This window comes from Episyrphus balteatus, chromosome 2 (assembly GCF_945859705.1).
Source record: "Episyrphus balteatus chromosome 2, idEpiBalt1.1, whole genome shotgun sequence".
NCBI classification, from domain to species: Eukaryota; Metazoa; Arthropoda; class Insecta; order Diptera; family Syrphidae; genus Episyrphus; species Episyrphus balteatus.
Window position 1 is genome coordinate 105,001,055 of NC_079135.1, and position 12,635 is coordinate 105,013,689.

The 12,635-nt window shown below is 32.2% G+C and overlaps 1 protein-coding gene across 2 annotated transcripts in view; it reads left to right on the forward strand.

Annotated features, from left to right (window-relative positions):
• Positions 1 to 12,635, forward strand: part of LOC129911426 (furin-like protease 2) — a 280,911-nt gene that overhangs the window by 1,034 nt on the left and 267,242 nt on the right. The gene's annotated exons all lie outside the window — the stretch shown is intronic.

Consider the following 12,635-nt stretch of genomic DNA (forward strand, 5'->3'; position numbering starts at 1 on the left):
TAGCCTAAGCACGTTTACTTACTCTTACATAGTCCTTTTTTGAAGAGTATATTTATCATCGTCAAAATGAAAGATTATCGTTGAAAGGTGTTAAAAAAAAACTCTTAAAGAAAGAATTTACTTGCTTTTACTCACCATCCAAACATATCCTCAATATAACTTATAAATTATAAATTTTTCTTTCAAAGTCGACATTCTTATGCTGATAAAACACTTATTTCCTCACAAAGCTAAAAATTTTATATAATATCTAAATATATATATTTTTTAAGCTACTAATAAATAACTAAAAGCAAATATACAAAGAAAAGCAAAGAAAAAAAAAATAAACGTAGGTAGGTAAAAGTAGATCCTCTCAAACATCCTCATCTAAGTCGTTTTGAATCACTCTCCCATAAATTGGACCAGGATATTCGTAGGTTGGCATACAAAAAAAAAAAAAAAAAAAAAAAAACACAAAGGCAACAGCAAACAACAGAATCAACAGAAAAAAAAAAATACCTACTCACAGTTCTTAAGATTATCATCCAACAGGTAGGTAACCCAATAAAAAGGTAACCCAATAAGCTTGGCAACAAAAAAAGAAAAATATTTTCCATCCGGCCAACTCTCCTTGAAAAATAATAATAAAAAATACATATATATCTACAAAAAAAAAAGTTCAAATTCAACTTTTACCCTCTATATAACTGATGGTCGAAAAAGAAGCAGTCAACATGTTTCGCTTTTTGTAGACAGGTATCCTACTTTTGCTCGTGTATGTACACATGAATGTGGGTGAGTTTTTTTTGACGATGATGAACAAAAGTTCCGTCGCCATCATGGCTGAGTGCAAAGCCAACCGGCTATGACGACAAAAATACCCGTCGTCGCCGCCATATCACCTCTTCTACCAATCGTCTCCCCCAACCGACCGCTTCTATGACAAAAGTACCTTTAAAACAAATTGAATCGAAAACTTTGCCAATTTTTTTTTCATTTTTTTTTTTTTTTGTTTTGACTTTTTTTTTATACAATTTTTTTAAAAACCTCGCCATAACATGCACAGGTGAAATAGGAGCTATGCCAATGACAGTGGAGGATAGGTTGGTTACAATTTGTGTATAACAAACCTTTTCGCTGACAGTTATTATTATTTGACTTGTCCTCCGACATACCCTTTTGAATTTGTGATTCGGATGGGCCTTAGCTTAGCTGGGGTTTAGTTTCGTAGGTATGCATACTGAACAAGATCGATTTTTTTTTTGTATTTTGTTTTTATTCAAGCTATGAAATTTTCGAAAGGATAACGTATTGGATCTAAAATGGAAGAAAAAATGTTTAGAAACTTGTTTTAAACTTCAACTTAAAAAATATTTTTATTTGAGTATTTTAATAAATGTATATTTTTGTAAACGGCCAACAACTTTTGTGCATTTTTCGTGAAAATTTTCCTGAATTATGGACTCAACTTTCCACAGCGTTAAGGTTTTCCGAGACTTTTGGACCTTATATAATAAGTAATTTAAAAGGTCCGAGGGAACTTATTTTTGGTCATGAAGGGTTCCGCTATTTTGGAAATATCTTACTCTCAAGAACAACTTGCCGCAAAGAAAATTTAGGTGGTACGTTGCTATTTATACTACCTTCCACATGTTTCATGTATTTTAAGCTTTTTTATGAAGTAGTGTTTTTTTTTGTCAGTGTAAAAATTATCCTTTCTACACATTTCTCTTTTTTGTTCAAAAATTTTAGCGCAAACTCTTCTTTCAAAATACATAGAAGTAAAATTTGTTTGTTGTTTGTTTGTTAGCGAAAAAAAAGTGATGTAATTTGCTGAAATTTCCATTTTTACACTCAAAAAAACAAATTTTAATTTTTAAGATATAGGTAATTTGAAAAAAAGTTTTATTGTCATAATTTTTGAACTAAGGGTGGGCTAACGTAAAAAAAAGATGTAATTAATTAGTGCTTATATAGAAAACCAAAAAAATCAATAATTTTTACACTTGAAAAAATATTTGTATTATGTGAAATAAATCAACCTAAGCTTTTTAACAGGATTTTTCATGGACTCCATACAATCAAGCTAGAATTCTAAGCCAAATAAAAAATATCTGAGGCGCAGTGCCTACACCAGTGGATTTACTTTTTTCTAAATTATAAATTGAAAAGGTCACTGTGGTGTATGCGTACTATTTTTTTTTTTTTTTTGTGAATTGAATAAAAACTGATTTTTCTATAATATTTAAACCAAAAAATGGGCTATCCTAGGTTAACCTTGGGCAAACGAACCAAAGTGCAAAACTAGCAATTTTTACACTGAATAAAAAAAAAATATTTTTTGTGATTTTTGAAAAAAAAAAAAAAAAATAAATTTGTTATAATTTTTAGAATTAAGGGTGGGCTAGCCAAAAAAAAAATCTTGAGCTATCATGAGCTAACCTTGGGCAATCGAACCAGGCAGGTTTGAAAAAAAATTGGCATTTTGGGGTAGTCAACTTCACATAGCCGTCAAATGATTTTTCAATATTATCAAGAAAGCATTCAATAGTGACCTTATATGATTGTGATTGTGACGTTTTTTTTGGCGTAGAAGGCCCATTTCTAACAAATATATTAACTTTCTTCAAGGCGTTTGGTTCTGACTTGATAACCTGGAGAGCGTTCTTAAACATGACGGTTATACTTGTACTCAGGAAGATGTTGATATCCGTCACGGTTATCTTCCGTTTCGTCTAGTTACGTTACTTTGGTTTACTTAACGTTGAGTTACGTTACATTACGTTACGTTTTTACGTAACGTTACGTAACTAAGTGCAAAGAACTATCCTCTAAATTTTTATCTGCTTTTCTTCTTTAAAACTTCTTAGGCGACATTTTTTTTATATTTTGCATTAAAAATTGGAGTGGAGAGCCCATGTTAAAAGGAGTTTGCCTTCAAAACCAAAAAAAAAAAATACCTCCGATCAACCAGCAAAAATCTGCGACACCTAATAGAGTTCCTGTTTCACATTTTTTCCTCGTTTCATTTCCATTTTGGGCCCCAAATGGACAGTGGATGATAAAATATTATTAGTTTTTTTTTTGCTCCCAATTTTTTTTCAAGCTTAAGCGAAGATATGAATAACATCAATGATAATGGAAGGGAGAGCATTCAATAGAGGATATAAAAGATAGCACCTAATCCAGAAATTGCTGAAATTAAAATGAACTTTATACGTTGGTGTTGGTTGATAGAGATGGTGCGTGGGTGAAGTAGAAAAAAAATTAGCTTTATATCTCAAACGCCCTTGTTCTATATATTTTCATAAACCTCTCTATCCTACCTTCCCTACACACCTACACATACATATTTAAATATAGAGTACGTTGGTGACTTGCGGTAAGGCCTATATGAAAAAACATAGTCCGCGATTCTTTTTGGTCCATTATGTATTCATGAAGGCAGTGCGGGGCTATAAATTTTAATAAAGCATTAGAAAGTAGTGGCACACAGGACTCCCAATATAGGACACATAGAGTGGAAAGGTTAGAAAAATTGTAAGGATTTGCAAATTCAGCAGAGGGAAGGTAGATATATATATGCGCTGATGTGCTATGGGAGCTTTCAAATGTTTACTTGATTGGTTTGGGGAGTGTATAAGTGGCTTATATAGAGATGCGATTCGTATTTGATCATAGTGTTTTTCCCTAGGATAACTTCCGGTATACCTACCTTCTCTCATTCTCTGGCTGAGAACAACTGGCTTTGGCAATGTCACACTTAAGTTATTTACAGTTCACACAAATGCCATGAATCTTTCGAGGATTCGTGTCGATTTTCTTCAATGGGTACATTCCTTTGAAAACATCCTTTTTTCGTTCTCGTCGTTGACAAAGTCAGTGACAATGAGGACATACCCATGCCCGGGACAGGTATCAATTTCAATCTAATTTCCAACTCTCTCTCTCTCTCTAGAAGCTCATATATTTATAGACTAGTTGATGGATGTGGCCGGACGTAGTGGAAATATGTATATGCTTGTCACGCTTAAAAGGAGGGGGTTACTGTAAGTTTTTTTGTATCCTGTTTTTTTTTTTCTAGGAAGGTATTGTAGTCTCTCTATGTGTGTGGATGTGATTCCACCTCTAGCGAGAAGTCTGAGTGACATTCGGCTTGACGTGGAGCTTTCACCGGGGTACACCACGTATGTGTGTCTTTTTCATGACAAGGGTGGAAGACGACGACGACGAGGACGACAAAAAAAAAAAGAAGCAAACTGTCCGCACACAAGAATAAGCACATCTTCGCTCTAGGGGCTAAATTACGAGACAACGGGAAAGGACATATTACATTAAAAGATTTGCTATCCCTCTTTTAAGGATGCTGGTATACGTCCTGCTGCTTTCTATATTACTCCTTACTTTGGGACTAGCATGGAAATGGTTTGGATTATAGTGGAAAGAGATGGTCGGTATCGTGAAGGTGGGCTAACCAAGTGATACGTGCTTGCCATTTCAATTGATATCAAACGTTGTTTGTCATTGTCAGTTCGTTTGGCCACCTTTCGAAATGAGAAGACAGTTTTTTTTTCTGTTTAGTCAGTCTTTTTATTTTTGTTGAAATTTTTGTTTACAGAATTTATTTTGCTCGAGGGAGCGTATTTTATTTAATTTTTCTCTTAAATAAGCAAGCACACACACAAACAATGCACATGTTGAGGTTCACTTAAAATTAATTAAATAAAATTAATTTGATTTTTTTTTATAAATTTTCATTTTATTCTGACAAAACAATAAAAAAAAATGGATGAATGGATGAGTTGGCAGAAAAAAAAAATTGCTTGGCTTCCTCTCAGTGTGAATTTGAGTTTTTTTTTTTTTTTTTTTTTTTGATGGACACAATTTGGTAACAATATTTTTGGTGTTTGGGGAACCAGTATTGACATCTATTTTATTGATTTTTATTGTTTTGTCCGTTAACGATTGAATATACAATGTTGGTGTATGAGAACAAACGCAAATATGCAAAAACATTGTGTGATGACAAATTGATCAGAAGTGGGATTTTGTTTGTATTTTTACTTTATTTGTTTTTTTTTTTTGTATTGTTGTCTTTTCTCTGCTTGAATTGGTAAATTTAATTTACGCTCTCCACTCATTGAAGTGTATATGTTTTGTCCACGAATTTTATTTGTCAATATTGAAGAGAATGGAAATTGTGTTCGAGATTCAATGATGCAGTTTAACAATTACAAAATATGTAGGTATGAGTCAAGGTCAGGGCTTTTGTGTAGCTTGGACTTTATGATGAAAAAAAAGAGGAATTTGTTTGTACTAAATATCAATATTCCTTGGAAAATTGATTGGATAGAAGAGAATCTCCTTAAAATCTGATGTGTATTTTAACCTTAAGCTCTATTAAAAATATCATACACCTTGGCTGAAAAACAAGTGTTTTTTGCCGACTTCCAAAAAGGAAGTTACCTCATAACTTTGGACTGAGTGAACGAATTTTGATAATTCTTTTTGTATTGGAAAGCTGGTAGCTGCAGTTTATTTCATTTCTGGCCATAGGAATTATTAAAAAAACCATTAATCTATGGAAGTCGGTTTTGTTTTTGAAGTTATACTTCTTATGGGAGGGTGGGTATGAAAATTTACTTTTTGACAAGAATGTCAAAGGGATTATGACGCGATCACCCTGGGTAGCAGGGCTGTCGTTTCACCTTTATAGTAGGCAGTACTTTAGTATTTAAAAATGCAGTACGCCGCAGTACGGCAAACATAAAACACACAACACGTTGCAAGTTACATGGGTAATGTGGCAAGTTGCATGTGGCAAGTTGTATGTTTCAAGTTGCATGTGGCAAGTTGCATGTGGCAAGTTGTATGTGGCAAGTTGCGTGTGGCAAGTTGCATGTGGCAAGTTGCATGTTGTAATTTCCATGTGGCAAGTTGCCAGGGTTGCAAAATGCTCACATTTTAGCTCAGCTCCCTAGGTACCATAGCTTAGCTCATTTGAGCTGAGCTGAAAGTGAGCGCCCCAACTTCCAACGCCTATATCTCGGAATTTTGAAGAAAATGAAAAAAAAAATTGTTTGATGCCAAAAGGTAGCGAGGACTCTAACCTACATTTGAGTACAACTCTCATGCCTGTAGGCCCACGCGTTCTCAAACCGGGAGAACTTAAAAGTAAAAAAAAAAATAGGCACGATTCTGAAAAAATAGGCATGATGTGGCGGTTTAACATGGAAGGCGATTTTTTAAAAATCTGACAATGTGCAAAGCGTAGGCCCATGACACAAGCTATCATTTGGCATCACTCCCAAAAATTGCTCTCAAGCGGTTTAGCTTCCAGGAGCGTTCAAAGATTGGGGGATTTTTCGAAAAAAAAAATTTGCCCCAACTTTCAAACGCGATTTTCTTGGAATTTTGAAAAAAGTCAAAAACCGGATTGTACCGGATGTTTTTTTTTATGATAAAAAATTAAACATTTTACTAAAAAAATAGAAATATATTAACTATTAAAAAAACCAAGAGAAAAGATCATGAAAAATTATCTGTTTTATTTATAAAAATACCCATGTGTTAAAATAATTCCATTAATAACTAGAACCAAACATCTTAAGCTATGGTGTTTTATAAAAGTTTAAAATATCTTCATATTTCATTATACTTTCCAAATAAAAATCAATGTATCCTCTCACCCATCACAGCTCAGCTCACTTTACCTTAGCTCACCCAACAGCTCAGCTCACCCAACAGCTCAGCTCAACCTTCAGCTCAGCTCACTTTCAGCTCAGCTCAAATGAGCTGAGCTATGGTACATAGCTCAAAATTTGAGCTGAGCTGTGAGCTGAGCTCAGCTAACTTTTGAGCTTTGTAGCAACCCTGCAAGTTCCATTTTGCTACTACTAGTGCTGAAGCACACACAATTCTCATAAAATGACCATATCGCACATTTTATGCGCAATTCATTTACTTTCGTTAACCATATACCGTACGTTTTGAACCGCACAACATGAGTAAATTTCACAGAATAAATTGAAAACTACATGGACGCAAGGAGGATGAAAGAATTAATTTATTGTTCACTTGATAAAAATGTAAAAAACGAAGTGTGGATTAATTAATTTAATAATAGAAATTAAAAATGTTAAATGAAATTCATTTATGATGAAGATGATGAAGATGAAGATGCTTCGCATGACAGCAGGTGTAACAAAGCTTGATAGAATTAGAAGTACAAAGATCCGAGGAAGCCTTCATGTTAAAAATACCATCTCCCAAAAAATTGAACACGACCGACTCAGTTGGTATTGCCATGTTCAAAGGAGAGATCCTGAGAACCCCGTCAAAAAAGCAATATCATATAACGTTCCAACACGAAATAAAAAGAAAGGTAGGCCTAAAAACTCCTGGTACAAGCAAATGCAAAAACACCAGCATTCAGTTGGCCTCAGAAACGGAACAATACAAAACCGGGAAGCTTGCCGCCGATTTCTGAGGTCAACCCGGCGAACCCCACAGGCGGATCACTAGTGTGAAGCAGTAACGTGGGAAGGTTATGATCCCCTCGACATCGAGATCATAACAGCGCCGAGAAAAAGGAAGAAGAAGAAGAAGAAATGAAATTCATTTACATTTACTGAATGAGAAGTATAACTTCAGTCGCGTGTACATGTACACACACTCTTTTTTGATAAAAATGATTATTGGTGTCTTGTTAGCATTTGACTAGTGTTGCCAAATTCTACCCGACATTTTTTATATAAAAGAGAGTATCAACAAATGTTTAATGCATATTTAAGCCGTTTTAGTGTTACCTATACAAAAGTACACGTTTTTTGTTCAAAAAATAAAATCATTTTTGTAGTGTTTTTACTTGCGATATAGGTAAAGGGCAAAAATCGAACTCGAGATAACAATTTAAAAAAAAAAAATTTTTAAATCGTTAGAGCCGTTTTTTAAAAAACTGTATTTGTATAAATAAATAATTTTTTGGAAAAAAAGTTTTAAAATAAAATTGGTATGCCATTTTGTAGAAATCACTAATCAACATCTAAAAAAAAAAATTCAATGTCCCGTTTTCGAAAAATTGATTTTTCAAATCAAATTTTTTTTAAATTATTATTTTTTTTCAAATTTTATTTTTGGCTTATATTAAAATTATATAAATGCTTCTTCACAAAAAGTTTCATTGAAATCGAATAAGCAGTTTTGGAGATAATCGAATTTGAAAAAAAAAAACGGTTCTATGGCAGGTACCGTTAATAAATGATTTTCAAAAAAAAAAAAAAATTTTATTAGAAGTTAGACCTTGTCTTTAATCTTACATTTGAATTTTTAAACAAATTTCGTTTTTTAGCAATTTCAATATTACTAAAATCGGTATAGAAAATTCAAAAAATTCGAAGTCTTGAAAAAGACGTTTCAAATTATCGATATATAAGAATATTTTGAAATTTCGATAATTTGAAACGTCTTTTTCAAGAATTTTTTGAATTATTGAAATATTTAAAACTATAACCAATAAAAACAAGGAAAATCCAACCAAAGCTAGAAGTTCTTAAGATTGAACTCTTAAGATTAAAAGACAAAATATTCTCCCTGAAGAAGACTGTAAAGACAGTTGAAACATCGGAGTAAAAGATAGTCAAAAGATTAAACAAGACCTCAAGCAAACGTAGGATTGAATTTAAAAAATATAACTTAAAAGGGATGAAATTTGGTATATAATAAGACCCTTTTTTAACATACTAAACGCAAAAACAAATTAGGTAAACCCATAGGGTTGCCAGATTAATCAGATATAATAATTCAAACACACATTTAATACCTACCAATAACAAAACTCTAAAAAAAAAAACAAGTATTTTAAAAGTAATTTTTCGATTCCATCAAAATTCATAATCTTTAATATACCCACTGGAAAGTATATCAACAATAAAAATATAAAAAATGTAAGTACATGAAATAAACCATGCAAAATATTTAATGGTCTTCATTCCAACATTAGGTACTATTTTGCAAGTTGGAACATCTGTAATCCTAACCACTCTGCTGGCAATGTTGCCTTTTAAGGGATAAATGTTCAACCAGAATTTAATTGCAATCTCTTACCCCCTATACACGCCATAATATCTTGTTGCAGTTGACAATCACAAGTGAACTTATACACACACACACCTCCCACAACACCCTTCTGTTCTCACAGTTAAATATCTACAACATTGTTTAAATCTATAGTTAGTAAAGTTGTATAGTGTAGATATAGAGCAATAAAATCTACAACAACTATACCAGAGGATATTCTGTATGCTAAATCTCGAAGCAAATAACGTTGCCAACACAATGCAGAGTGGGAGAGAGAGACCACTCCCTAAAACTCGTAAAAGTACTTCCAGCGGATATCAAACAAGGTTTTCGCATTTCTGCTCTCTAACCATTGTCTTTTTATATAATTCTTGTTTTTTTTTTTGTTATTTTTTTTTTATTTCCTGCCGGATTTTCATTTAAATTTAAAACTTTCAAGCTCTTTCGATGCGATTAAGGCAAACTCTGTTGATGTTTTCGAGAGAAAGAGATGGAAATCGGTTGACGTTTGGGCCAGTTAGCCCCTAGAAAGACCAACGAAATAAAGTTTACCTCTTCGGAAGGAGGGGATTTTGTAGAGACTTACAGGATCAAATATTTGAAGCCAAAATGCACCACCCTATCGACCATCATCAACCCAACAAAGGACCAAAAATGTTACCACTTAAACCATTTATACCTACTCTCTCAACTCAACCGCTATGAACGCATCCCATTTTTATTTCTAACGGAAAGCCACAATGAATTTTTCCAACCTTCCGAACACATCCCTATGAACATGGTTTAATTGTGTGATAACAATGCCAATGCACCCACGATCCACAAATGGAAAGGATATTTTTTTTTTGTTTGTTTGTTATTTTTTTGCGATTTACGGATTTTTGCCAACCACTCTCTCAAAGGCGTAAATGCCATGAAAAAAAAATTAAAAAAAAAATAGGATACCCCACTATCACGTGTTCACACACAGAGAGCCAGCCCAGGATTGGATTTAACTAACGCCAAAGCCAACAAAACAGCATTTATCCGAACCACAACAGAGCGTAACGAACAATAAAATGAAATAAATTTGTTACCCGTTATCCTTTTTGGTTGTGTGCGCGATGATGGTGTGAACTATTATCGAACAATAAAAACAGCATCCGAACCGATTTGGCAAACACATTTGTATTTGTATTGACTGGGAATATTGCAAAAATGGGTAGAATATCCTGCGAAGGGGTGCTTCAGTTCCAAGAGATGATATTTCTCCAAACGAAAAATCGCTTGAAACTGGTTACAATATAAAATGGAATATAAGCATCAGAAACATACAGACCCGCCCAAGTCGCGCCGCTCTATAACCACTGTAACATTTAATTTTTGCCTTTTTATATTTGACAGGAGCTATTGTTCAAGGATTTTGTGAGATATTGTTTGCAGGAGCAGAACTTGCAAAAGGGTGTTTTGGTTGGATTCAAAAGGGATTTCGATGGAAGATTTACTGCAAAACGCTTTGGCAGCAACATAGCGGGGTATAAAAATTCTTGTTAGAAATGACATTAACAATGGAGAGAGCAAAGCTTTTAAGTTGAGAATTGATATTGAGAGACGATAAGAATCTTCTTGGATATTGTCAGATGGAAAGTCTATGAGTTAAATATTTTTTTTTTTTTGCTGAATTTTTTAGATTTAGATTCAATATGAAATAACTGACAATATTGAATCGTATATAAATAGTATAAATAGAATGCACGACTGAATCGCACGAACTTGCTCTTATATTAAAATTGCTTGGAATATTATTGTTTTTTAGATATTCATAAAAGATTTTTTTTTAAAGAAATTTAAAAATAAAAAGACCTTAAATTCAATATAAAATTTGGTTTTAGGTTACAAAAACATCCCTTAAATGCTTTTGACCTTCAATTTATTTTTTTTTTTTTTTTGAAAATCATTTAGGCCGTTTTTTTTTAAATAGTTTTTTTTTACATAAAAATTTTCTAAATAAAATTTAATATGCCATTTAAAAGGAATTTTTTTCAAGTTTTATGTTAGAATTACAAAAAATCAAAAATATGTAGAAACATTTTCATTGAAATCGATCGTGTCGCTTAGGAGAAAGTCAGACATGAAGAAAACGATTCAATGGCAAGTATACCGTTAATAACGGTCTAAAAAATATTTTTTATATCTATCAAAAGAATGACTTTCTTTGCCACATTACATGTAACTTTTTTTTTTCAAAATCGTTAGAGCCATTTTTGAGAAAAACAACTTTTTCCATTTTGGTCAGTGGTAAATATACGGTTAATTTTGGTACCTAAAAAAACTCTCATTTTTAATTTTGACTTCAAAAGTTCAGGCGTAATAGTTAAGAAGGAAGGAATTCTTCAGAATTCTTCTTTTTTACCTAAGCTTTAGTAAAACATTTTAACTTCCGCTATAATTCGCTAGACAGAGCATACATTTTGAACGAGTTCGAAGAAGTCTATCAATTAGGGTAAAATATACACTATGAACTAAATCAACTATTGAACCAGTTTCTTAATAGTTTAAACTAATAGATTTTTGACAATCCATTAAACATAAACATTTAGCAAACTTTTTTTTTATAAATCGATGAACCATGGCAGCCACCACAAAAAAGTGACGCCATTTTCTAGCGTTCCACTCTCGCACTTTTGCAATGCGGCAAAAATTTCAATTTCAATATTAGCGATACAAAAATCTTCTATAGCTTATCTGAAAGATAATAACCTAAAGTTAAATAAATTTGAAGGATTTTAAAAAATTGTATCTTTTAATAGGGTTAATAGGAGTGAAACAAAATTTCAAAATTTCTAAACGCGACAATGTAAAGGGTTGAATTTTTTTTTAATCAATAGATAAATTTATTGCAAGACTGAAAATTGTATTGAAAAAATTCTAAAAATTTTCAAAACCAAGCTATAAATGGTTTTCTAAAACTAAAACATGAGGTAGACCTTTGACAAAGTAGTGATTATGGGTAGGAGAAATTTTTTTGGACAATTTGAAAAACGTAATTCGAAAGATAATCAAAAAAAGTTAGTTGTCTGATACGGATCTTTTTTAAGTCTCTGCGTTTCGAAATATGAATTTTTGAAAAACACCTACTTAGTTTTTGGTATTTTTGGGTGAGTTTTTATTTTTTTTAAATTTTTTGTAGCATTCAAAAAATCTCAAGCTTATAGAATATGTAGTCTATAACTGTGCACATACATGTGCAAAAAATTGATATTTCAAAATGGTTTTTGACCGAATATCGGGAAAAACAAGTTTTTTTGTCCCAAGTTTGTTTTACCTTTTAACCGTTTTTTATTTTTATCTATTTTTTTCAACAGATAAATAAATTAAATTTATATTGTAGATAGATAATAGACAGGACTATATCTGTGCAAAATTTCAATAAATTTTGTAGTCACAATTTTGCGATAACGGTAAAATAAAGTATTATTATTCAACAGGTTCTATCTTTTTATCTAAAGCAAATACAAATTTGATTTAACTTTATTGAGCATCCTGATAATGTTTCCTTTCATTTGGTATATCACACATAACTGTACATTCACTAC